Genomic DNA, 27683 nt, shown 5'->3' with positions numbered 1-27683 from the left:
GCATAGAATGTTGACACCACTGTGTGGCAAGTGGGGAAATGTGCTCACTAGAGAAATCCTGGAGGATTGCCTGGCAGTGGCAACATGCTGGGCATTGATTTGTAGTCTTAGAAATCTGTGCTGGGAGAGCCTGCTGCCTGCAGGCTCAGAACAAATAGAGCTGGGTGAACCGAGATGGAAGTCATCCTGGTGAGGAAATGAAAAGATCAAGGGTCAAGGGGGTTTTGTTTGTCATAAAGAGAGTGCTGACTGTGGATGCAGAGCTGGAAGGTGGGGAAGTGGAAGTAAGAGGAACGTGGACAGGTAGGAAAGCAGAGGAGTCAGTGCATGATGCCCCAGTGAGGGTGAAGGAGGGCCAACGAGGCTGGTGGAGAAGCAGCTGGATGGCTAGAGTTGGGCACATAAAGGAGAGAGGCTGGACCTGGGGTGGAGACACGCCCGGGTATGAGCCCGGGGGTAGGGTGAATGGGAGGTGTCTGGCTCAGGCTGACGGAGAAGAAGACCCTACAATGACCATACTGGGTGGTGGAGGGAGAATCAACATTGACGTCTTGATGGTAGGCGGTGAGGCAATACAGAGTTGGTGGTCCAGCTGCTCCTGACTGAGGCAGATGAGCAGGGAGGCCAGGGTGGCAGGCACTGCTAGGAATGGACTGGGTTTTCCAGGTGTTCCCAAGAGAGGAGGAGAAATCACCTCATGGGGGAAAGTGAGCACAAGGAGGTCAACCCAGGCTCCTGATCAAACGGAGAGTGTGAGGGGGCAAATCGTCAACTCCAGAGATGGTGGCCTAGGAAGCAGGGACCATGGGTGAAGTGAGGGGACACTCAGAGAAGAGAGAGAGATGAGTCTTCTGGGTGTAGGGGGAAGAGAGGCCCCAGGACAAAGGAGCACAGGGGCACAGTGATGAGGATGGACTGGCTCTGTTGTGACACTGCAGGAATGGCTGGATCTTTGTCCTGAGGGCTTAGTTTGGGGGGGCTACTGGCCTCATGAGGGCCCCCCTCTCAGCAGCCTGGACAGATGCTCCCGCTCCTGATAGCTCTGTGGCCACCACTGTTCCCGGAAGGGCTCTGCCTCCATCTTCTATCAGACATTCCTGCCCAGTCCCCGACTGCCAGCGAGGGAGCCTGGGCCTCAAAGCCGTTTGCCGTGGAGGGACACAGGCTCCTTGGAGAAGCAGGCTGATCTTATTTTTCTCCGTAACCCACGGCCTAGCAAAGCGCCAGCCTATGGGTGGGCCATTCAGGGGCTCGGATACTTCTTAAATTAACTCAAAGCAGTAGAATAGCAGAGCTGGAGGAAGTGACCACTGAGCTCACAGAGTTCACTGCCCACACCCCCATTCTACAGATGAAGAAACAGAGGCCAAGCAGCCAAGGTCATGCTGCTCTTTAATGCTGGCCTCTGTTGGGCATACCAAGTGATGAGCTGCACTGAAGGGCCTGAGAGGGGGCTCTGGGGTCAGACAGCTTGGGTTCAAGTCCCACCCCTGCCATTTACTAGCTGTGTGATTAATGACTGTCCTTCCTGTAAAGTGCCACCTCATTTGTTTGTCATGAACACAGAGTTCCTTGAACAGCAGGACAGAATTCTTTAAAGGTTTGCTGTTGCTTTTGTTACTATTATCACCAAGTGAACCCTGAAATGAAGAACAAAGACAGCAAGATTTTTTATTTTAAAAGATTTTAAAATACGATAATGACTGTTTGACTTAATCTATTCAAGTTTGCATTTGACCCTTATTAACAACTGCACAATGGATGACTTTTGAGGAAATGTTACTTCATGTCTTTAATTCTCACTAACTACACAGGCTATTCAACAGGAAGCAATTTTTTTTCCAGGAAGAGGGACAAAAAGTTAACAATATCTCTGTACCTCTCGGTTCCCAGTGAGTTGGTTGTGATCTGTCAACCCAACTTTGGGGAAATGCCCTCTCCTCCTGGGCTCGCTGCACTGCCACGTGGCCTCCAGGGGGCGATTTACCCCCACACGAATCCAGTATCTTGGTTCATATCTTTGCTTCAGATCCCTCAAGGACTGCCCATGCACCAGGGCCCCATCTGCCCCGCCAGTCTCACCTGCTGGCCTCCAGGAAACTATCCTGGGTCTCAACCATCCTCTGTTCCTATGCCCGCCCCACTACTCTTCATTTTGTCCTTCAAGTGTGGGCTCCTGTGGCTTGCCACCAAGCAGGGGTCTCCCAGTCCTCCACCTTGGGGAACTGCATCGTCCTGCACAGTGCCTAGCGAAACTGTGTGGAGGCCGGAAGAATACAGAACAACAGGTGCTCAGAGGGGCTGCCTTTCCCACTGCAGGGGCCCTGGAGAGCTTTCTCCCAGCTGGTTATTCACAGGCGCTGAAGCTGTGGAATCTCGATCTTACCAATTTAAAGGGCATCATCACTAATTACAAAAGAAATCATTTTTTCAGTAGCAAAAGGAGAAAAGACTTTGTGCCCCATGCCCCCATCTTTCTTCCTCCGCCTTCAGAGGTGATTCTCACTCTCTGGGCAAGGGTAGAAAGCAACAAACAGAATATTATTTTTCAATGATTCTTCTTTCCCACTCTGAAGATTGCATCCCAAGACTGATGAAGGCTAGGATGGTTTGGCTTCCCTGTACTGAGTATTCAGAGGCTCAGGGTGGAGGGGGTTAGGGAGATAATTCAGCATTATGGAACCAAACAGAGACATTAAAAGGTTCTACTCTAAACAGAAAGGAAGCAGGATGCTATAGAAATGGGAAAACCATCATTGGAAATGAAATAACGAGTTACAAGACAATAAACATGAAGATGTAAAAAAGAAAAAGTATATCAAAATACAAAAAGGTGGGAAAGGGAGACGGGTAGCAAGAAAAGATAGATTTTTTCTCTTTCTTTTTCCTTTTTCTCATTATTCTTAGGATGTGTTGGAGCCTACGTGATTATCAGTCTAAAGGAAATAGATATGATAATGGGTTGATATACTTGAAAAATAGGGTAACCACAAATCGAAAGCATATAATAGAGTTGAAAAAAAAAACCAAAAAAGAAACAAACTCTAAATGGCTTAAAGACTTAAACATTAGACAAGACGCTAAAAAACTCTTAGAAGAAAACATAGGCAAAACATTATTTGACATCTATCTCAGCAGTGTTTTCCTAGGGCAATCCACCCAAGCAACAGAAAATAAAAGCCAAAATAAACAAATGGGACCTAGTTACACCTATCAGCTATTTCAAAGCAATAGAAACCATAAGCAAAATGAAAAGACAACCTATGGAATGTGAGAAAATATTTGCAAAAGATGAGACTGAACATGGCTTAACTTGTAGACTATAAAAATAGTTCATACAACTTAATAAGAAAAAAAAAATAAACAACCCAATCCAAAAATGGGCAGAACAACTAAACAAGCAATTCTCCAATGAAGATATACAAATGGCCAATAGGCATATGAAAAAAAGGCACAATATCGCTAATTATCTTAGAAATGCAAATCAAAACTACAATAAGTTATCATCTCACACTACTCAGAATGGCCACCATTCAAACATCCACTCACCATAGATGCTGGAGAGGCTTGGAGAAAAGGGAACCCTCCTACATTATTGCTGGGAATGTAGTTTGGTGAAGCCAATGTGGAAAACAATATGGAGATACCTCAAAAGACTAAAAAAAGACATCATTTGATCCAGCAATCCCACTCCTGGGCATATATCCAGAGGGAACCTTAATTTCATAATATACCTGCACCCCAATGTTCACAGCAGCATTGTTTTCAATGACCAAGACATAGAAGCAACCTAAACGCCCACTGACAAATGACTGGATAAAGATGTAGTATTTAGATATAAAAGAATATTACACAGTTGTAACAAAGAAGGAAATAATGCCATTTACAGCAACATGGATGGACTTGGAGATTATCACACTAAAGTGAAATAACTCAGACAGAGAAAGACAAGTAACATATGATACCACTTATATGTGGAATTTTTAAAAAAGATACAAATAAACTTATTTACAAAACAAAAACAGACTCACAGACTTAGGAAACAAACTTAGGAGTTTGGGATTAACAATTACAAACTACTATATGTAAAACAGACAAACAGCAAGGATTCACTGTAGAACACAGGGGAAAATGTTCAGTATCTTGCAACCTATAATGGAAAAGAACCTGAAAAAGAATAGACTATGTATATGTACAACTGAATCACTATGCTGTATACCTGAAACTAACAAAACAGCTGTATATCTGAAACTAACTAAACATTGTAAATCAACCACATTTCAATTAAAAAAAAAGATAAGCTCTAAATAGCTGTATTCAAAGAAAATCTTCAAATCTTACCTCCTACAAAAAGTAAAATGGGAAGCTTGAGCAGGACCAAATTATACTGAATGAGAGGTTACATACCTTCTCCAGCACGTGGCCCATGGTACACATACATCGTGTTTTCCTTCAGGTAAGAATGGCCCTTACTGCCCAGGGAGCGAGTCCTGCTGGGACAAGGCCTCTGTGGCAGTGGCCTCCTTGTCACCGCTCCATCTCACCAGAAGGCCAGGGTTTTCAGAGGGGAGGGAACACAGAGCTCATACACTTCAGATATATTTCCTGAGAAAAACTGTGGAAAGACCAAATTCACCTGCAGTGCAGGAAACATGAGCACGGCCCCTAAGCAGACTGACAAACCCGAAGCAAGACGGCCCGATGTTCACATCGGAACCAGAACAAAAACCGTCTGGCCCCAGTTAAACGATCACCATCTCACCTGCAATGAACTGTTCGTACTCATTGTCAGGGATGTTTCTGTTGAGACTTGAGAGATCAAAAAAGTCAGACCAGGGAATCCGGACCTGGTGGATGTCCAGGCTCTGCTAATGGTAGAGGCGGCCCCAAGGGGGTATCACCAGCACCGACTCTTCCATTTTCAGCAGGGTCTTCAGGAGGAAGGCGATGTGGATACAGACGCCCCTACGGAGGCTGAAGCCCTCCGGAGGGTTGACATAACACAGAAGGTACCTGGCAGGGAGCAAAGGAGAGCGGGTCTTCAGAGCCAGGTCTCTGCACAGGAATCCCGGCTTAGATAGAACAGATACAATGGGAATCTCTGCACAGCACATGGCCTAGACTCAAGACACGTTCAGCAGCTTCTGATTTGTATAGTGGAGGCACTGCCCACCGATCTCTGTGTGGCCAATTATTTCGAGTCCGGGAGCACATGCAGAAGACATCTTGGCATCTGTCTATCAACGCTAAGCACCTGACTAGTACCTGAGCACCCGTTCTCCAGGGAATCTCAAACTTCTTGGCCTAAAGACCCCTGTACACTCTTAAATACTGAGGACTTCAAAAGGCTGCTGTTTATGTGGGTTAAATCTATCAATAGTTCCTGTGTTAGAAGTTAAATAAGAACTTTAAAAAATGCTTATGAGTTCACTTAAAAATAATAACAACCTATTACATGATACCATTAATACTCTTAAGCAAAAAATAAGTATATTTTTCTAAACAAAAATCATTAATGAGAGGAATAGCAGTGATTTTAATTTCTGAGAATCTCTTTTGGACTGGTGAGAGCTTAATTCTATCTGCCTCTACATTACCTGTTTTGTGATATCACAGACTAGGTTTTCCCTGGAAAACCCCACAGGAAACTCGGGAGTTCAAGAGTGTGCAAAAGGCAGGTGACTTCCCGGCGTTCCTACGAAAATAGTCTTGCATCTCAGGGGCCTCGGACTCACTTTGATAACTGCTGCCCTACCCTAGGCGAGACTCTCCTACACAAGAGCCAGGCAAGTGTCCTGGCTTCTTTAATGAGTTACCGCAGCAACACCCCTCCCTTCTCTGTGTTAATGTTTCCCACAACCTCCATTACTGCAGATGAGGATGTAATCCTCAACTGAGGCCTCTAATCCCAGAAGACTACCAACCTTGAAAGGGAGGGCCCATCTACCATCTCTACACCCCGCACAGTCTATTTTGAGTCAAGCCCTAGATAACTGCTAATTGACACTGACCCTTGTCTTATTCCTGAGTTTTAGCGAAGGAGCCAACATCTGGATGGAACTGAAATTTCCCTGCTGATATACAAGGCTGATAAACCACCCTATTCCAACATCTGATTCTGGGGCTCTTCAAAACGCGGGTAAGGCCCCGCTTCATAAAAGACGGGTCCTCCACCTGCCCTTCCCAGGGGTTCTGGGAGGCCGCGGCCACGCAGGGCTACCTGGAGTCGCGGTCCAAGCCCCAGAGCCCGAGGGGGAGGAAAGCCGGAGGCTGTGCCCCAGCCCTGTCCCCCCCGCCCCAACCCGCTCCCCGGCACCACAGCCCTCCCCGGCCGCCACACCAACCCGGATCCCACCCCGGTCCATGTCCACTGGCCCCGCCAACGGCGCTGCCGTACGTTTACCGTCTGTGAGACGCCGCCCCAGAAAGGATGTCGGCCGCCGACTGACGCGGCCAGAACTAGTGGCCCGGCCAAGCAAGCCGCCATCCCCAGCAGCAAACACCGCCATGGCCCCGGGCAGCTGCACACTTCCGGAGCCCGCTGCCTGCCCCAGAAGCGCACGCCAGCCCGCGAGGAGCGCGGCGTCTTTATCCATGGCAACGCCGCGGGGCCCTCCCCTAGCGCTTGCGTCTGCGTCCTCCCGAGGCTAGACGTGCGAGAGCAGAACTTTCGGAGCCAATGGGAGCAAGGGCGCGGCCAGGACGGGGGTGGGGGGAGGCTTATGGGGCAGCTGGGTGGGGCCGGGGCGGGCGGGGCCGCGCGGAGGTCCTCAGCTGCAGGTGGCACCGGCCGGAGGCTGGGGCAATGCTGCCAACAGTGGGCGGGGCGGCGGGGCAGCGGGGCGGGGGCACCCTCACCTGTCTGTGTGCGGGGCTCAGCCTGGGCTCCGCGGCCTCCGCTTGCACCGGAAGTGGACCCAGGCTACCGGTGGGCAAGATAGAGGACTGAGCCCAGGCAGGCACGGCTGGCCAGGTAGGGCACCTGAAGTGCAGATCCGCCAGGCCGGCTGCCGGCCTTGAATACGCGCTGCTAGGCAGTTTCCAAGAAGACGGGATCTGTCCCAAGAGGGGAGGTAGGGCAGGGTGCCAGATGCCTGGTTGGGTGCGGTCTTACAGGAGAGCCACGTTGAGAGGGTGCAGAGCAGCCCCTGTGTTGGCGGGGCTAGGAATTTGGGGTATAGGGTGGGGATGATGTGTGCCATTCCCTGTGGTCTCCCAAAGAACTCGCACCCCCAAGCAAAGGACCCTGCTCCCTCCACCCTTCACTGCATCCCCTGCCTTCCCCAGCACCACCGCCCCTGCCCCCGGAGGGTCCCATGACCTCTCCCCACACCAGGCACCGTCCCTGTTACAGGTACTTATCTCCTGGTGGTTCCAGCCCAAGGGTGGGGGCTGTATCTGACCAGTTAGGATGCCTGGAGCCTTTGTATGAAACCTCAGACTATAATGCAGGCGTGCACAGAGGCCCCTCAAACAGGATTCCCTGCATTCCCTCCCCACCACGCACCCACAGCGCAGCTGCCACACCAGGCCAAGCCTGCTGGAGGACCGCTGTTCCCTCTCCACCTGTCCCTGATCAAGAGTGCACCGCCCACACTGCTGGGTATTTAGTGGGCCTTAGAAGAGCAGCTGGTATTTTCATGGACAAATATTTGCTCTTTTGGGAAGAGTTGAGTGCAAAGGGATGTAGGGTATGCCTTTTCTGTTGTCCTGGAACTGGTGACTAGGATGCAAACTTAAGTCAAAGCAGTTTTTAGAGAGAGCCGCAATATATCTTACCCAAAGATCACTGTTCCCCTACAAAGGCAACACCACCTGGCGGGTGGGGTCCTGGTCCCTCTTTCTGGAGGTTGGGCTTTGCACCCTCCAGCTGGGACAGAGCCCGAAACAGCTCTGAACACGCTCCAACAGGCTTTCCCAGCACAAACTGCCTTTATTTTGAATCTGGCTGAAGGAAGCAGCTGAGAAATCTGGGTAAATCTTCCTGGGTGTAACCATGCCTTTTGTGCTGAATGAAAGAGCGGCTCTCCACATGCTAACAGCTTAGAACTGAATGTGTGTCGAAGCCTTCATGCATGTAGCATGTTGGGAACAGCGTTTCATGGTGAGGGGAACTCTATAACTTACATGTGTATGGGGAAGCCCTCACTCCAACAGGGTTTTCCTGCACAAACTACCTTTATTTCGAAATTGGCTCTTGCTGAGAAATCTTGGTAAGTGTTCTTAAGTGTAGCCATGCCCATTATGCAGGATGAAAGAGCGGCTCTACACTTTTTCACATCTCAGAGATGAATGTGTGTTGAAGCCGTCATTCATGTAGCGTGTTGGGAACACAGAATTTAGTGGTGAGAACTATGTAAATTACATGTCTATGATGAAGCACTCTCTTGAGCCGGGTATTCCAGTGCATACTGCCTTTATTTCGAAACTGGCTTCTCAGAAGCCTGTGGTCTCCACTGCAGGTCTGTCTCCAAACCCAGGGCCAGCATGGTAACTCTGCTCCCCCTGTCTATTCTGGAAGTTCTAGGTGTCCTCCATGGCCCTTCCACCATTATGTTTTTGGAAAACCCCGCAGATGGAATGGGCCTGAGAACAGGAGAGCTGGATGCCAGAAGCCACTGCCCAGTGTGAGGCTCCTGGGAGGGGCATCTCCTCTCCGTGGGCTCTGATCTAACCTCCCCTCTTCCCCACACCCACCACTCTCCTCCTGCATTTCCTGATTGATCCCTGGATAATGGTCCATACCAGGAATGACCTGGGAGAGGTTTTATGAGTCTTTAAGTGGAAAAAAAAAAGAAATCTTTAGACAAGTTACTGAAAGTAACTTCCAGCTTTACCGGGACAGACCTCATTCCAATGTTTAAGGCTAGTTGACAGGGTGTCAAATTGCTTAACCACTCACATCTGAGCAAGTGCTACCTCTCTCTCCAGCTCCCCGCAGCATCCACCTGTGGCAACTTGGCCAAAAGAAGGCAAGAAAGCTCTTTCCCCTCGCCAGCACCAGCGTGGCTTTGGAGTCAGTGGAGGCTGAGAGAAAGAGCCCCGCCCTGAGGTTTGAGGGGCCTCCAGCCACAGCCAGAGGAGCGGGGGTTTTCAGAGTGGCCCAGCAGGGAAACCAGGCAAGGCCACCTGGCCCAAGTCTTCCCTGCCCAGAGAGCCCCATGAACTGCTTTGGGCCACACTCCCCGTTTGGGCCCCCTGCAAAAAGATACCACGGGAGCCACACCTGAGAAGGCAGAAGGACAGCCCTTTAGCCTGGGGTCCCAGCAGGTGTGTCCTGTGAGACCTGTGGCCACATAAGTTCCTTGTCTCTCCAGGTCACTGAAGGGACTGTGCTGGGCATCTTGGTGGTCAGGGACATGGGAACACCTCTAAACTCTGAAGAAGGACAGAGAGACTCTTCCTGGAAGCAAGGATTCCAGGGAGACCCCTTGCCCAGAACTGGGGGACTGTGTCCTGAGTAGACCCCTGGGAGGCAATGTGGGGCTGTGGGGTCCTCTTCTGAGAAGGGAGCAGGTGAGTTTTCCGGGGGTGGGGTCCTGCTTTGTCCAGATATGTCCTTGTGTAAGACTCATTTACAAACACCTCCAAGTCCACCTAGGGGTGGCCCCAGAGGTGGGGGTAGAGGAGGAGAGTGAAGGGTGCAGACTTAGGGCCCCCTGAGCCACCCAGGGAGCCAAGGGTCAGTGGGAACATCTTGGGAGTCTAGTGCAGGGGTGGAGGACGAGCACTAAGAACATGCCAAGTCATGCAATAAAGTGACCCGTGACCACGAGACACAGGTGGCCGTACACCAAAAGAGGCAGATAGAAATTTAGACCCAGGATCTGAGAACCTTGAGAGGGGCTGGAGGGTCCCAGGAACCCTCAGGAACAGCTCTTCTAGGGGCACAGACATCCCAATACACACATTTCTCATGGAAGCTTTTTGGGGTGCAGAGTGAGTTACCAGGATCCTGAACTTAGTATGGAATCACGGTTCCTGGCAATAAATTGCTGTCATTTGTCCCTGGACATGCACAGGGGAGCTGACTGCTGTGGGGGTCACTGCAGGACTAGAATCTTCTGGTGTCTGCTCTGTGACCACAGAAACCCAGGGGGATTTCTCAACAGGAGAACCTGGAGACCATGCCTGCAAGGACCACCCTCATGGGATGGCCAAGGAGCTCGTGGTACCCAGGTCACCAAGTGACGAAGTTGTGAGGTTGCCTGGGGAATCGTGGGGGCATGTAGATTTCTGAGGTCAGCACGTGGGCCCAGCACTGCTGGATGGTCTGCACAAAGAGGGGCCTGCCCTCCTGATGATGGCTCTTAACACCTGCAGGGAAACTGCTCCCAGGGCTCCTGGAGGTCCATATTGAGAGTGTCCTGCCAGCCTTGTGGGGTCACCTTCCCCTGATGCAGAAGCAGACCTCTCTCCCTTGAGGCCCAGGGGACACCTGGCTCAGGTGCCACCTGTGTGCCCTGGACACGCAGAGCCCCAGAGCTCTGGCACAGCCTGGGGTGTGGTGGTGTCCGGGCAAGAAAGGCCCTGGGAAGGGGGTCATTCAAGGGCAGAGGCCACTCTGCAGGGATGCTGGACCTGGCAGCAATGCACTGCTTCAGTACTCCCTTGGGTTGGGTCTCCAACCTGTGGGATGGAAGGGCCACTCCTTCCTGTGTTGCAGTCGGGGGAACTAGATCCATCGTCAAGGTCAGCCCTGAAAATGGAGGCTGCGCTACCTCCATTCCTGGAAAGAAAATCAGTCCCCTCCAGTCCAGGTGATTCAGAAAGTCATTCAGCAATGTTCGGGGCCCCCACTTTAGGCTTTGAATTAGAGCTGAGCGGCTTAGGAGGCCAGATCCCTGTCCGTGGCTCCAGGAGCAGGTTTTCTGCTGGGGGACAGGATCCTCACAAACACCTGTGTCTTTGTGGGACACTCCCCTCTGACAAGCTGGGAGGCAGGGTGCAGTTGTGGGAAATCGTGTTTACATGAGCAGAGGGCCACCATGTGGTGGGGGCACAGGAGACTGTGAGAATGAGTCCCACAGCCTTTCTGGAATCAAAAAACTGGCAAATGTGAAAAAGTGCATAATTTGTTTTATTGAACAGGCTGCTTATGTACGTTTGGAGGACCAGGTTCAATGACTCAGCATCCCTCCAGGACAATAGCCTCAAGAGAAGAACAGACAGAGCAGGAGGAGATCTGGGGTTTCTCCCAGGAATGAGGTGGAACAGGGATTTCTGCAGATTTGCAAGGAGTCCCCGACCACTGAGCATGGGGTTACAGCCCCACGAGACCCCTGTCATGTTTGGCTTGGGCTCTGGTTCTGGCCTGCTCATGTATTCTTCCAGCAGAGTTCCAGAAACTCAGAGGGTGGACTTAGAGGGGCTGCGTTTGGAACCTAGTGAGGAGTTGGAGGGTCCTTTATATTGAGTCCCTTCATCCTAATCACCGTAGCTGAAGCCCAACACCCCCCCAGGCCCCCATGGTTGCCGTGGAGGGAGAACAAGCCTGGCAGGCGACCTAGGGGTCCCACTACTGTGTCCTTCCCTTGTCTTCGTTCCCTTTCACCCCGGAAGGTGTGATTGTCTCGTGTCATGGTGGCCTCCAAAATGTCCCTCCCAGTAATCTCTCTTCTCCATCAGGTGGGGTTCCCAACCCCGCTCAGCCTTCTCTGCATGGATGCTGAAGGACCAGGCCCACCTGAAGTTCTGAGCTCGAGCAGTAAGGTGGAAACAAAGAAACCAATGGAAAAAAGAAGCAAGTGATTGTGGCAAAGCTCCCCACCACAGAGAAGCTGCCCTGAGTGGAAGGGAGAGTGTGGGCATGCCCGTTTGTTTCCTATCTCCCAGTGCTCTTAGCTTTCTTATTGCCTACCTGCATGGTTACAACAAAATGATCTGCAAAACTGAAAATATTTACTCTCTCGCTTTTACAGAAAAGGCTGGCCAGCCCCTGGTCCGGTACCAGGCAAGAGATTGGAGTTCCTTTCCAGTTTGGAAACATCTTGGCAGGCCCAGGTTTGCAAAGGTCTTTAAGAGTAGTTACGGAGTTTTGCTTTTAAACTTTTTTACGGCTGTATATACTTGTGAGATGTGGTTGTGATGTATAATTCTGAGCCGGGATTTTCTCAAACTGTTTCTCACTTCTTATACCAGACATTCCTAAATTCCAAGTGGAACTGCATATTAAGGAAGCCATGGAATTTAGCAAAAGGATACAGATCTCATTTCCTTTTAAGCATCGGTGTACCTCCATCATGGCAGTATTTGTTATGTGTTATTGATAGGGGAACTAAGTAGTAAACAGATTAATAGAAAATAGGGGATTTTAGGTACACAGGTTCATCTTTTCAACATTGTTTGTAATATTTGCAGTTTAAGATGACCATTCCTGAGAAACAGGCAGCCTCTTAGAATGAAATAGCATTTCCTCTGAACCATAATTAATTTTTATTTTGTAGACAGCAGGAAGGGTAATAACACGTCACACATTTGGGGACGTCAAAGAGAAAATGTAACTTTCTGGGAGCGCACTCCCCCGCCTCCCCCTGCCCTTTTTACTGTCCCATTCTCCCTGGAAGGCTCTTTCTTATCTTCTGCTCATGGCTCCAGTAACTCTTTCTTCCTCCTTGTTCCTCAGCTGGTAAGGTTAGTTTTCTACTTTGAACAAGCAAACAAGCCAACAGAAGAGAAATTTCACAAGCAACTCCCAGCACATCCGCTCGCCTTCTGATGTCTGTGACCTCACTCTCGGTGCCCCACCGCTTATTAAAAGTGGCATCGAAAGCCAGTTTCTCCAAAAGTCCCCGAGGCCCCATCCCTCCCATCTTCTCTGGGTTGTCACTCCCAAAACCATCCTCTCTTTCACTGCCTCATCTATTTTGTTCTCCTGCTAGTTGGCACCATCAGTATATAAACGTCCATCCTCTTAAACCAACAGCACTCCTTGACCCTAATTCACCCCCACCAATTGCCACCCTGTGTCTTTGCAGCAAATCTTTAAGGAGTTGTTTAAACTCACTGTCTGCATCTTCTCTTGAGCCATCCCCTTTTACACCCATTCTGGCTTTTCGCCTGATCCCTCGCTCTATGGAAACTGCCCTGTCAAGGCCATCAGTGACCCCATGTTGCTAAATATAGTGGTCAATTTTGACTCCTCATCATGCTTGGCCCCTCGGCAGCATTTGACCCAGCTCTTCCATCCCTCCTACCCCGTGTTCCTGCTTCACTCAACCCCCAGCCCATCTCTCTGTCTGTTTCTGCTTTTGGCCTGCTGGCTGGTCCTTTGCCAATGTCTCCTGTTTTTTCCAAACATATACTGTGGGTGTTCCCCAGGGTGGGTTCCTGGGCCTCTCCTCTCTCTCTCTGCTATTCCTTTGGTGGAAGCAACCCAGCCTTGGAAATTGGCATGCCATCAATTTCTCGATTTCTCCAAAATTCCCTGATTTCCCCTTTCCATCTGAGCCTTTATCCCTGAGACTCACATCACATTCTTTTCCTTTCATCCACCTTGCTTTCACATTCATACATATGTTCTACTATGAAATTACTTTTCCAAATTTTGAATCAGTACATATATATCATGTAAAATGCTCAAATATGTATTATTTCCACTAAGATGCTAATTCTACCTTAGAACATTTCTGCACTTCTGTATTTATGTGAATAAATCGAATAGTATTTCTACAAGCCTCATAGTTAAACACTGTTAGTTTGGGGCTATTATGTAACATGAAATAATGGTACATCAACATAGTCATTTTTCATTTATTTTTATGTAACACCGAGATGAGGTTTTTGCCCTGAAGACTGGTTTTATTGAAATTTTACCTACGTTACGGACAGTCAGTTTATGTGAAAGCCCTCATTTCTCCCCTTTTTGATATATGCTCCATTTGGCTATATATAACATATAACTTGGCATGAAACAAAATTCCCAAATCATTCACATAATACAATTAATATGTTTAATTATATTTTTTAAATGTTAAAAAGAAAAAGAAAACAGATTCCTCTACCTATTAGGCACTTCTGTGGCAATATGTAACACACCCCTTAACCATGACATTGAAGAACTGAGCTGATACCAGCCCCTTTCCACCTGCTCAGCCCCACCTTTTCCCATCCCCTTTCCCATCCGGAGAGGACATCCCTCCCATTGTCCAGGCCTAGATGTTGGAACCATGTCCTTTCTCTCTCTTTCTTTTACACTCACAGACAGCAAATCCAGCTTGTTAGAAAATTCTGGATATTCTGTCTTAATTAAATACCTGCTCTCTGCTCCCCGCCCTCCTAAGAGCCACCTTCAGCCTTTCCTGGATACCAATAGCCTTCTGTTTCCATCTTTGCTTTCCTACAATCTCTCATCCACACAGAGTCAGAGGGAGCCTGTAAAAACATACATTGGGGGTGGTGGGTGTTGCTCAGTGGTAGGGCGCATGCTTAGCATGCTTGAGATCCTGGGTTCAATCACCAGCACATTCATTAAAATAAATAAATTACTTCCCCCCAAAAAACACAAACACAAAAGCATAAGTTGGACTACATCACCCCTCCCCTCAAAACTCACTAAACGGGTCACCATGTCATTAGGAGCCAAAGTCGTCACAAAGGCCTCAGGACCCGGCGTGCTCTGCCTCTCTGCCCACACTCTCCCCCTCACTCTGGGGGCCTCTGGCTCCGGCTCTTCCTTCTTCCTCCGGATCTATTCTGCTTCAAGTTCATTACTCCGTGAGATCTGCCAGGATTGCCTTATTCTCTCCTGCCTGCCTCCCACCCCACCGCCATCACCCGAGTTTGCTCATATCACTCTTTTTTAAAAATTTATCCAAACTCTTGCTACCCCAACATGCTGCCTGTTTCCTCTGCTAAAATTCTGAGCCCCCAGTGATGGGGAGTCATGTCTATTTTGTTGACTGATAAAGCCCGAGAGCCTTGGGAACGGTCTAGTTAGGAGATTCCCGTATGTAGTAGGAGCTTATACACATTTGCTGAATGAATGTAGATGCCCTGGTCCAATCCGATGGAGCACTTCTGTGACGTGCTCAAAGAATAACTCTCCTTTCCACCTGAGAGGGGGTGACAACTTCCCTGGTGATTAAAGGCAAGAATTTTTTGCTTTATGCTGTTAACCTTAGGCGGGGAGACTGGGGGATCTTCATATATATTTTTAAATTTGGTTCACTCTGCAGTTGGTCTTTGGTCTCTGTATAATTTTGAGAAACTCTTTATGAGTGATCATTCTTTGATCAGATTGAACAGGTTCCAGGGGGAAGGACCAAGCCTGTCCCATCAGCCATTCTATGTGTCTTGTCCTGGGACCCAGTGGATGCTCAGCATGTAAGTGAACCGACAGGAGTGAGTGAAGAGATGGGAGCATCTCATTATTGTGGCGGATCTCTGTCCAATGCCTTGAGATTTGGGGAAGGGTTTACGAGTGCAGAAGGGAGAGGTCAGGTCCTCTGTGCTTTTCCTGAGTGCCCTGGCCTTACCCATTCCCCCAGCCCCCTCTGGGCAGCCAAGCCAAGGAGCTGGGCCACCAGGGGTTGTGCTGATCAATAATCCACCTTCACCCCAATTCCGGGGGTAGGTACACATGGTTGTAGACACTGGAGTCAGGTCCTTGGAGGAATTCCTCACCGAACTATGTTTTGGACCTTTTATTTTTCTCTAGAACCTCCAGCTGAAGAAGATTGTTTTAGACACATGAAAGTTGAGGACACCTTCTGTCCCCTCGCAACCCAGGTGGGGCTGGGAGTCTGCTGTTTCTATAGCCGGTGGGCTCGTGTTGATTTGGGCATCCCTGTGCCTGAATTCCTGCAGTACACTCGGTGGTAAGGTTGGGGGTGCCTGGCAGGGAGGGAAGCGGGTTGGGAGACTGTAGAGCTGGGCTGATGTTAACCTGGGGTGAGCGGGAGCTTGCTGATGCATGGCATCTCGGGGCAGGGAACTCTCCACACTCAAGAGGGGTTCCCACTCCCGCAGGGTCCCTTTGATCAGGGTGCTGGGCTGTCAGGGGACCACAGGGGTCCCAGTGAGGATTAGGGTGCCTTCAGGCAATGGGAAGTGTGGGGTCCAGTGGCAATTGAATTAACTGTGCACCCAAACCCAGCCCCCACCTCTTTCAGCCTGTTTCCTAATCTGCAAAACTGGAATGTTATTAAACATCTCACGGGGTCATTGATGGGCTGGGACAGACTAGACAGTCAGGAGCTGGAATTCCTCTGTCCCCTGATTGTTTGCCTTCTTTCTGACTATTTGCTCTCACAAGCTCAGTCTCTCTGTCTCTCGCTCTTTCACTTCTAAGTGTCTCTCATGCTCTGGTTTCATTTGATTTCCAACCACCGCCCCTCCCCTCCGCCAAACTCCAGATGAGTGAACTTGATTTCTATGTGTCAGTTCCAAATTCCCAGGAAAGATGCTCTGTCACCCTCTGGATCTGCTGTCCAACCCATGAGTTGTGGCCAGAGGAGCGAGTCCCTCTGGGACCAGCAGAGGGTCTCTGCCCAGCCCCCAGCCACCACTGTGGGAGCACATAGCTCTCCGTGGAGGAAGTACTGGCTGTGACCTTGTGTCACTAAGTGTGAATTTATGTCTTCTCTTGAACCACCTTCATCCTCCTAAACAAAGATGAAAATTAAACACTCCCGGGATTTGTGTCATGGAACACTCAGGGTGGGGGCTAATGGGGCTGGAATTTCTGCTGTATTTAAGGGGCTACAGTGAATCCCCAACGAGAGCCTGCAAAGGGAACAGCACCAGCCCCACCCGGCACTTAGGGCGCTGAGTCTGCGTGACGTTGAGCCAGGCTTCTGACCACAGCTCAGGGGTCTGGTCTGACCAGTTAGCCTTTGAAACCAACCAGCTTTGGATTCCTCAATCCCACCCTGAGGTTTTACCTGAACCATCAGCTTCTGTATCTCTGAAGACAGATGCTGAGGACCCTTCACGTAAGCCGTTCGCACAGCCCTGTTCAGGCCTTTGTGCTGCACGGTCTGCCCGGCGAGCTGACCGAGGTTGGTATTTTACTGATGTTAGAAGTAGTCTGGTTTCCCGATGTACTGTTTCACTGAACAAGCAACAGAAGCCACTTCTCGCTGATAAAAGCAGAAAAGGGACATAATGAAAAGATACTGGGAGGGTGTGTGGAGTGGCCAGGACCGGAGCCAACCCAGGAGCTGTAGGAGGTGTTAGGGAGCCCCAGGCACCAGGCTGGGAGGGGTGCTACCGGGCCCCCTGCCACCCCAGAAGGGACCCCCCTCTACCCGACCCTCCACCTCACTCACTGCAGGTTCATGTCCCGGCAGGGCCAGGTCACACTGAAGCCACCAGCACACACCTCAGTTGGGGAGCTGGCCCCGTCTGAGCTGCGGGCGTGCCTGGTGTGGGGAGAGGCCCAGTTAGAGGAAGGCAGTTCCCCTACTGTTCCGAGTTAAGGTGCAAGTCAGTGCCCATCACTCAGGAGAGCCGGGCTGGACGGACCTCATTGTGGTGACTAGGCTGTCTGAGTTCACTTATTACTTTCTACGTTTGAAGGCCCTGGAGGGAGAAAAAGTGAAGGTTCTAGTACTTATTTTGTGTTTCCCACGTACCAGGTGTGGTAAGCAAGCCACTTCAGACAAGGCCCGGAGCAACCACGTAAATAGGCCACGGAGCAAGTCGTGCAGTCAGGCCTCTGTGGTCCCGAAACCCGTGTCCCCATCGGCTCCATAGTTACCAGTGGAAACTAGGGGGATTTATGGGACTGTGTGCTCCTGTGAGGGCTGGGATATGTGTGTTTAAGTCCACATCTTCAGAAACTCGGCTAGAACCACAGCCACTGATTGCACGGTGGCAGAGGAAGGGAGGATTCCAGCCTCTGGTCCAGCTCGTGTGGAGCTCAGAAGTTCTTCCTCCTGTCCTGAAAATAACACCAAATCTGAGGGAGCTGCAAACCCACTGCTCTTCTTAGATCCCAGAAGACTGAGGGGGAAAGCTGCTTCCAACCCAGAGAGGTTGCAAAGGGAACAGCGGGCAGGCTTGGAGAGTCACAGCTCCCAAGGCAGAACCTGCTTTTGTAAGAACCCCGGGGGCAGGCAGATTTAACAGGTCCCTGAGGCCAGCAGGAGGCTCAGTGTGGGGAAATCAGAGTGTGACAACTCCAGGGGGCCAGTCAGAGGGGCCCCATGCTCTTTTTCATGTATTTTACATCCAGGACCGTGTCCTGTTTTCAGAATGAAGGCCAGAGGATAACTCCTCATGCTTCCTGCCTGGAGAGGAGAAAATAACTGTATTGAAATACACCCAGAACATTCTGTTTCATTGGGGGAAGTTGTTTTTTGTTTGTTTTTTTAATGAGAAATTATTTTACCAGAGCCTAACCAACCTGGGAGAAGGGAAATCCCTTCTGTGTCACCCAAATTGGGGTGGGGGGAAAGAGACACACTTGTGGAGGTCACAGCTCAGGGCACAGGCTCAATGAGAACTAATCACAGGACTGCAGATGCCCTGCTCTGTCCCGCTCCCCCAACACCTTACCTCCATGTCAGTAGGGCCCGTGTGTAATAACAGGAATAATACTAACAGAAGTAAATGTCTCAGGAGTGTCTAGGGAAAACCCAAAGACAGCGGGGAGATGAAAACAAGGACACACAGGCTGTTTTAGCCTCTCACACCAATAGCTGTAGCAAACTACACACAGCCCAGCCCCAGCAGATAAACAGACAACCTCACAGAAGAAATTATTTATTTTGGTTCTCTTACCCAGTGCATTCCATGGTGCATCCTCGCCTAGAATTGAGTGGAAGCAAGTCCATCTCAGAAGGGACATAACTGAAGAGGGATGGCTTCCCAGACTCTGAGGGGCAGAGAGAGCACCAGCCTGGGTTAGAGAAAGGTGAGGGGTGGGGTAGGGTGTGGGCTGCCTTCTTCCCCATATAAGGAACCTTCCTGAGGCCAGCACAGTAGGAGGGAGGGCCATGGGGTGGAAGCAGCCAGACTTCATCCTGAGAACTGTTGGGATGCCTCAAAGGGACCATTCAGGTGCCCAAACTGGGCCCTGATTGAGGGAGCCAGTCGGTCTGACTCAGAGCCCAGGACTGAGGTGGGCTCACAGCAGGCCGGTATTACTTGGCCGGATCCATTTCACTTCTCCGAAGCCCTGTGTAAAACATGAAGCGTGGACGGCCTGGTGAGCACAGCTCTGCCCTCAAGACCGGTTTCAACTCCTCTCTTCCCAGAGAACAGCATCTCTGAACCCGTCCTGGGTGACCTCACAGAGATCACCCTAGTGGCCCAGGCTAGTGACCGGGAACATGTACCTTCCTGCAGGCAACCCCTGACGTCCACTGATGCATCATATACTGGCAAAGAGTGAGTCACTGTGCATTGGTCTAACAGCAGAGGCTCTGCCAAAGGCCGAAGAGGTGGTGTGTGGGACATGCAGGGGTGCAGGAGTGTAAGCAGCGCAAAAGTGTAACTGGTGACAGGGGTGCAGGGGCTGTGGAGGGCGCAGGCATTTCAGGGGATGTGGGGGAGGAGGGATGCAGAATTGCAGAGAGTAGCAGGGGTGCAGAGGTGCAGGGAGTGTAGGGATGCAGGGAGGTGCTCAGGGACCTGGCCAGGATTAGAAGGCAAGTGCACATCCTTGCAGTCAGCCTGACCCCGGTAGGCTATTGCAATGCTTTTGGGCGGCGGCGGCGGCGGTGGCGGTTGGGAGGCTGCCCGGGCAAGCCGATCGATTTCTTCTCTTCCCTGCAGCCTGGCCTGGGGTGGGGCTTGGCCGCCGGAGATTCACCAAATGTTGCACTCCAGGTAAGCTTGCTCCTGGTAGGTGGGGCGGTTAGGTCAGAGGGCGGTGGCAGCGGCAGAGGGGCGGAGCGGGTCTACCCCTGGTGAACGGGTGGAATAGCTGCCTTGTCCCGGCTGCTGGGCCTGGGAGCGGCCTCTTCTTCCCCAGGTCGCCGGACACTCCTGTCCCACTCAGCTTGCTGAGTGCGGAGTGGGGGCGGGGCCGTTAAGGTGCGGGACCCACGGGGGGAGGGAGGCTGCCGCGGGGGAGCCGATCAATTCGCTCCGCTCTCCCCGGAGGCGGAGCCAGGGGCGGCTTCTGCTGCCCTAGAGGCGGGACGCGGGTCTCCAGATGAACTTGCTCCTGGGAGGCGGCGGCGGAGGCGGCAGGGGCAGGGGATGTGTTCCAGGGAGTTGCTCCATTTCTTCTCTCCCCCACGGCCTGGCTTGGGGGCGACGTCTGCCGCCGGAGATTTGCCTGAGGTCCGACTCCAGGTGAGCTTGCTCCTGGGAGATGGGTGCAGTGCGGTCAGGGGGCTGGTAAGGTGGTGGCTGCAGGCATAGGGAGGCTGCCCCGGAGGAGATTGTGGATTAGCTCCATGTCTGCACCGCGTGGCCTGAAGGCGGCCTCTGCTGCTCCAGGTCCCGGGACACCCCTGTCCCACTTTGCCTGCTGGGGGCGGGAGGCAGGGTAGTCAGGGTGCAGGGGTGGCGGTGGTCGGGGGCCTGCAGCGGGGGAGCGGACCATTTGCTCCCATCTTCCCCGCGTCTTGTCCTGGGGGCGGTCGCTGTTGCCCTGTGTTATGAGACGCGTGTGTCCTAGTCGGCCTGACCCCGGGAGTTGGACTTGGTACTTTGGGGGTGGTGGCAGCAGCGGCAGGTTTTCCCATGGAACTTGTCCATTTGCTCCCACTTCCCCCCATGGTTTGCCCTGGGGGCGGTCCCTGTTGTCCCAAGTTCGTCGGACGTCCATCTCCAGGTCAGCCTGCTCCCTAGAGAAGGCCACTGTGAGGTCATGGGCAAGAGTGGTGGCTGCTGCGGGGGTAGGGGCTGCCTTGGGGAGCTGGTGGATTGGCTCCCGTCTCCCCGATGGCCTGGTGTGGGAGTGGCCTCTCCTGCCCCAGGTCACCAGACGCACCTGTCCCACTCAGCCTGCTGGGGGAGGGGCGCCCTGGGCGGTGCCTTTAAGGTGCGGGGGGTGGCGATGGCGGGGGTAGAAGACCTGCAGCGCGGAGCCTGTCAATTTGCTCTCCTCTTCCCCGTGACCAATCCTGGGGGCGTCCTCTGCTGCCCAAGAAGCCGGATGCCCGTCTCCAGGTCAGCTTGCTCCTGGGAGACGGGCCCGATGTGGTCGAGGGGCAGAGGCAGTTGCGACGGCCGGCTGCCCTGCCTAATGGGGCCACTTCTTCTCCTCTCCCCTGACCTGGCCTGGGGACGTCCTCTCTGGCGCAAGATTCGCCTGACACCCCACACCTGGTCTGATTGCTCCTGGAAGGTGGGCGCGGTGAGATCAGGAGGTGGAGAGGACAGGGGCTGCCCCTGGAGAGCTGGAGGATAAGCTCCCATCTCTCTGCAGGCCTGACGTGGGGGCGGCCTCTGCTGCCCCTCGTTCCCAGGTCACACTTCTTCGGGTCATATTTCCCCGGGGTTGCGGTAGGGTGCGGGGGCGTCGGGGTGTTGGCGGGGGTATGGAGCCTGCCGCTCGGGAGCTGGGGGTTTAGCTCCCATCTTTTCCGCAGATTGGCCTGAGGGCAGCCTCTGTTGCTCCAGGTCGCAAAGCAATTTCTCTGACAGCTTAGCCACCGGAGGTGGGCAGGATGGGCTGAGAGGGCTGAGGCAGCCGCCAAGGTAGCGACGGAGGGGGCTGTCCCTGGCCAGCTGGTCAATTTGTTCCCATCTCAACCTTTGCTGCAGCAGTTTCGCAGAACGCCCTTCTCCAGTTTATTCTTCTCCAGGGAGGTGGGCGCAGTGCATGCAGCCCGAGTTCTGGGCTCTCCCTTGGGAGGGGCAGAACTCTCTTGTTCTCCTTTGTCTTTATTCTTCAGCGAAGTGGTTACTGGACGCAATTCTTAATTCTGAGAAAGTGTAGCCTGTGTTATGGAAGAGCTGCTGGACAGTGAGGTTTCTGGGTGGATTTTCACATCAGCTGATGCCCCAGGCAGGCAGGAAAGCTATTACTCAGAGCTTCTTAGTCTGGGGTTGGGGATGGCCCCGCCATCCTCACCATGCTTTTTAAAAATGTGTTACTCCCCTCTTTTTCCTAGGTGACATTTTAGGTTATTGGGTCTCAGATTGCTGACACACTCATCCCTGTTCTCAGACATCTTTTAAACTTGGGTGAAGTGATAAGTAGGGGAAGATGATTTACTGAAAGGTAAGAATACTTAAATTCGCATTAAAGCTACATTCTGTCAATCTTTCTAAAATGATTTTCCTCTGATTCTAAATCCACGACCTAGTGAATGTTGTACTCCTGTGTAAATTATTGATCTTCACATCACATTTGTTGAGTGGTCAACGAGATTTGTTAATTAGATTATTCCTGAAAGGAAAAGTTCAGGCTTTTCAGAGTTCCTTGTCTGATGTCACCCAGGCAGTCACAGTAGAAGACAGAGCTGATATAAAAATCCCTCAGCTGCCTGAACTGCAAAGCTTCTGGGATTACTGATCCCTGAAATGCAGGTGACTCTTGATGATAATCTGGGGGATGGTTTAAATGATCAGATTCTTCCAGTCCTATAAATGGGTTCCGTGGCCCCAGCCCCGGGAGAACTGGACATAAGGGCCATATCGTGTGTGGTGGGATGGGAAGGCAAGGTGTAAGAGCTGGAATCACTGAGATTCCACACTCGCTAAACACAGACTCCAGAGCCTAATTGTTGTCAGGTTCTGTTCTGGATTTGAGAGTGTGTTCATACATGATTCTTGCCCTTCTGGAGTCACTGCCTGGGTGGAAGTAACCTTTACATAGATCTGTGGAGGATGACATTTAAGTAGATGGGCTGTTATGGTTCTCAATGTGCACAGGCTTGCTCTTCCAGGCACTCGTGGGACTAACGCGAGTCATGTTATTCACTCATTCACTGGTTTATTACCCTTGAATTGATCACTCGTCCCACAGTAAGTGAAACAAGGTAACAGGAAGCTGAGTTTTGTCCCCTCTCCTATCACTGATTGTTTTTCAGTCGGGCGCCCTGCGTATGCATTGTGAAACGGTGGTATTTCGTGCCCAATGGGGCAGCACTGTCAGTTCTGAGAATCAGGGGAGACACATGGGTAGGACAGCACCCTGACACACATGGCACCCCCCATCCCGTGAGACAGAATTGTCGATGCTCAGGTGACCCGATGTAGACTGCGGTGCTAAACCTGAGCATGTTTAGTTATCCTGGTGGCTATGAAAATACAGACTACCAGTCGCTACCTCTGGAGACTCTGAGGGTGTGCACCCCAGAATTCTGCATTTTAAGAAGCACTTTAACGAATCCTGATGAAGAGATCTGAGTGTCCCACGGAGAAACACTGGTGTGCGAGGCACCAATATTGAGGATTCTCAGGGAACGATGTCTTTTTAGGATGGTCCATGGGCCCTCACTTTAGACTTTTGCCTTGGGTTTAATTGTATGTGTTCAGAAGTGATGTCTTTCAATTCCAGTGCATGTCAGCATGCTCTGTGCAGGGATTTACTCTCAGTAGATGGCAAAAACTATGATTCTTCAGGTCACCGAGCTACACTGTGAACGATATTTTATTTTGGTTTTCTTTGTAGCAATGCAGAGTCTCCCGAGAAGAGATTTAGACTCAACAGCTTTGTGTCAGACTTTGGAAGACCGCTGCTGCCCAAGGTGTTCTCTGGCAGTGCAATGACGAATCTAGGTCCCTCTTTCACTGCTACATCAATGAAGTGGACCACTTGGACAAGGCCAAAGCTGGTATCGCTACCATAGCCCTTTACAGTGTTATTCGGCTCCAGGAAGCCATCAGATGCAGCAGGTGGCCAGAGGAGGAGCCGAACAGACTCATGAAATGTGACATCCCCAACTTTATCAACACGGACCAGAACTCTGCCTTTGTGGAAGATGATTTCCTGATTTTGTAACTACCGATTGTTCTAGAAAATAAGCCAGTTGCCCAGAACTCACACAAAGACTTGAATTGAGAAACGTGCTTTCTCAGGTATCTTTCTGAAGATGTGAAGTCTGTCTTTGTATGGAAGGAAGTCCCCTTTCACAAAACTGAATGTGTTTGTGTCTGAGAGAGGGAAATGGAGACAGAAAGACGAAGAAGCAGAAGAGAGCCCCCTCAGAAGAGATCTAGTTAAGGTGAGTTTTTGTGCCTTTAAAAAACATTTGGGGTTTTAGGGGGAACAAAGTATTTACACTGTCTTATTCTCCTCATTGGAAACCTTGGCCCCGTCGTCAGAGTCAGCGGCCTTGAACGGGGGTTGCACGCTGCGTTTCATCTGGCACTGCCACTTCCACGCTCTGCCTTTAGCACGTTGCTTTGCCTGTCAGGGTTGCCACCCTTTTAACTGTAAGGTGAGGAGTCTGGAGTAGATGATCCACCCCAGCTCTGCTGTTTTGCAAATTTCTGATTTCGTATTCGGATGAGTCTGGGATACACCCAGAGCAGTATAAACCAGGCCCTACCTCCTGCCTATTGCTGGGGCATCCCTCAGGTCTGTGCCTTCTACTCAACCCTTTACTGAGCCCAGCTTTTGTCAGGAGCCCAAGTGCCTACCGGGATGGCAGGGGACTTGTCTTTCGTGGTCACGGTGGCCAAGAATTCTATTGGTGTGCTGAAACAACTCTTCTGAGATCCTCCACCCACCCCTGCTCAAACCTAATGACAGCACTACGGTTCCTTTCCTAGGAGGAGAATCAATCCATGGTGCATTTTATGACAATCCTGTCCCCAGGGATGCACGGAAGTTTATCAGCTGAGTGAGGGGAGGTGCCTCTGTGTCCCTGTATCTCTGTCTGCTGACAGTTCGCTGCCACCGGCTACTGAACAAGAAAAGTGCTATTCACCATGTTGTGTGTTTTCCAAATGTGTAGGTGATGGTCTTGTGGCTCGTGCGTGGGCTTTGATTTGGGATGGTGAAGGGCTTATAAATACCTCATCAACATGTATTCGAGGTGGCCTGGTGCCACACAGATTTGATTCATGAAGGCATCAAGCCTGCACACTGGTTTGGAAACAACTTGGTTTTGATCATTCACACTGCATGCATGACTCGCTGCTAATCTCTGGGTGGTTTTTCATTTCAGATTTATTCACCCCATGTCTTGCTTAAGCTGAAAAATACATTTATTTCACCAGAATATTCTCTGATTCTTTGTTTACACACATCCAGTTTTTTTAATTCCTTTAAAAATGATTCTGTGTTTATAATGCCTCCTAATTTCTATCATCTCTATGTTGCCAGTGGCCTGAGACATGCACCAGATTTGATGCCGGAACAGTTCCACCAAAAGAAATCCCTTTGCCGTAATATCTTTTGAGGAAAATATTATTCTTTAAGGCTCTAACAGTAAATCGTAGAAGAAAGCATGGAACATTTCTTGTAGTTAATACATGTTCATGCGAAAAGAAATGATATTTTCATTAAACAATGTTAATTTTAATAACTTTTACAAATGTGAACATTATTATTCATAATTTAAGTAACCAGATAAAACCACAGTTATTTATTATGAAGATTGAAAACTATTTACACGGTCTCTTAATTAGAAGTAGCTTTATTAGAAGACTGAAGGGTATTTAAAAGATGGAAAAATACCCATGATGACACCATCATTTTTATTAACTAAATATCAAGAACTGTGCAGGGATAAGATTTAACCCTCTGCAAACTGCCAAGTTAGCATGAGGTAGTTTGTGGATGCTGCCAGAGGACAGGACACTCCCCCAGGATCAGAGACAAAGGACTTCCTGCCAGCACAGCAGGCAGCCTGTGGTTCAAGTTCATATTGGTTCCTGAGTTCCTTTCCTATTGCTGTTGTAACAAAGGACCACAGACTCAGTGGCTTAAAGCAATACACATTCATCTTCTCACTGTTCTAGGGTGCAGTAGTGCAAAGTCAATGTCAGTGGGTAAAACCAACGAGTGGCCAAGGCTAAGTTCCACACCGAGGCTCTTGGGAGGGATTCGTCATCCTACCTTTCCCAGCTTGCAGAGGTGCTCACACTCCTTGGCCCAGGGCCCTGTGTCACTGTGACCTCTGCTGCCACTTTACATCTCTGTCTCTGACTATATAGATATAGAGGAAGAGTCTTCTACATCTGGTATGGACCCTTTTTCCTACATGGACATTGTATCCCTATTTATGTGCAGATGAAAACCCCTTCCCTCCAGGGTGCGGTGGCATCAGCTCACAAGATGACCACTCTGGGCTTTAAGTGTCCTCTTTGTATTGTCATCAGGGAACTTCTCTCTCCATAGTTAGCTCTGTGTTAATTTGTTGTTATATTTTACCCAGAATTACTGAAAGTTTTACTTAAAAGGGATCCTAATTAGCTCTGTTTACCTGTTTCCAGAGCTGAAAGCTTCAGTTCTAGAGTATCAGTTTGATTTTTCCTAAAAATACATTCCAGTATATTTCTCTGGTGAAAGTCTCTACCCTGTTATCTATTGTCCCATCATTTCCTTATTTTCTTGAATATATTAAAAGTATTTTATAGCCTTTATTGGTAACTCTGATGCCTACATCACATGGGGTTTGCATCCTTTGTCTAATGCTCCTTATTCTCATGTTATCTGTCATATAGTCTGGACATGTTGCATGTCTAGAAATTCTTTATTACATGGCAGACATTGCAAATGAAAAATCCATGTTATCTTCTGTGAGAGCTTTTCTACCTTCCCGTTAGGCAGACAGTGTGAGGGACTGATCATGTCACTCCAATCAGGCGCTGAGGTGGATCAGGACTAAAGTGCCTTTTTTCTTAAAACAGCTTTGAGGTATACTTGGCAAAATAATTTTCACACGTTTAAAGTGTACAGCTTAATACGTTTTGACGTAAGTATATCCCCAAGGAACCATGACCACACTCAAGACAGTGAACATACCCATCACCCACAAAGCTTCTCTCCTGACTTTTGTTGTCCCTCCCTCCCTCCCCGTCTCTTCTCCTGGGAACCATTGATCTGCTTTCTATCACAACATATTGGTTTGCATTTTCAAGATCCTTATATGAATGGATTCATGCAGTATCTACTCTATGTTGTCTGACTTCTTTCATTCAGTGTAATTATTTTGAGAATCATCTGTGTTGCTGTATTAATAGCTTGTTTGTCTTATAGTAGAGTATTGTTTAGTGCTGAGATTTTACTGAAGAGTTTATTGTGAGCAGTGTTTGTATAGACCATCATTTCTTTCTGCATTTACTTCTTGATGGATGCATGGGTTATTTACAACTTGTGCTATTATAAATAAAATAGCAGTGAATATTTGGTTACAAGTCTTTGTATGGACATATGCTTTTCCTTTCTAAAGCACCAGATGAGGAATGTCTGGATTATATGGTACACAGGTGTTTACCTTTTTAAAAGAATCTGTTAAAGACTTTTCCAAAATGGTTGTACTATTGTAAATTCCTCGTGGTGTGTATCAGTTCTGGTTGCTCTACTTCCTTGCCAGCACCTTGTAAGGTCAGTCTTTCTAACTGTATTCATTCTAGTATGTATGTGAACTAGTATCTCACTGTGGTTTTTAAAAGTATTTCTCTAATGACTAATGACACCTTTAATCAGCATCTTTTCATATGCTTATTATCCATCTGGATATCTTTACTGAAGTGTGTTTTCTGGCCTCATTCATTCAGGTGTTTGAATTATTATTGAATTTTGAGACCTCTTTATTCTGGATCAGATACAATGAGAGAACTTTATCAGATATATGATCTGCAAATAGCTTCTGTCTATGGCT

At 49.8% G+C, this 27683-nt stretch overlaps 2 long non-coding RNA genes across 2 annotated transcripts; one reads left to right on the top strand and one right to left on the bottom strand.

Annotated features, from left to right (window-relative positions):
• Positions 1 to 1417: 1417 nt before the first annotated feature.
• Positions 1418 to 5013, bottom strand: LOC140693596 (uncharacterized). Its single transcript, XR_012069360.1, has 3 exons — positions 4763 to 5013; positions 4408 to 4615; positions 1418 to 1640 (listed from the first exon to the last, which is right to left on the bottom strand). It is a non-coding gene; the product is annotated as an uncharacterized lncRNA (long non-coding RNA).
• A 4390-nt stretch (positions 5014 to 9403) lies between these two features.
• LOC140693574 (uncharacterized) lies at positions 9404 to 23796 on the top strand. The gene is made up of 14 exons (XR_012069338.1): positions 9404 to 9516; positions 10113 to 10179; positions 11092 to 11208; positions 11629 to 11803; positions 11922 to 12003; positions 15238 to 15324; positions 15659 to 15818; positions 16913 to 17000; positions 18731 to 18859; positions 19203 to 19335; positions 19723 to 19776; positions 20053 to 20247; positions 22017 to 22126; positions 23522 to 23796. It is a non-coding gene; the product is annotated as an uncharacterized lncRNA (long non-coding RNA).
• Positions 23797 to 27683: the final 3887 nt, after the last annotated feature.

Source organism: Vicugna pacos, unplaced genomic scaffold, assembly GCF_048564905.1.
Source record: "Vicugna pacos unplaced genomic scaffold, VicPac4 scaffold_19, whole genome shotgun sequence".
Lineage (NCBI taxonomy): Eukaryota > Metazoa > Chordata > Mammalia > Artiodactyla > Camelidae > Vicugna > Vicugna pacos.
The sequence above is the reverse complement of the archived record's forward strand: the minus strand, read 5'-3'. Positions and strand labels throughout refer to the sequence as shown.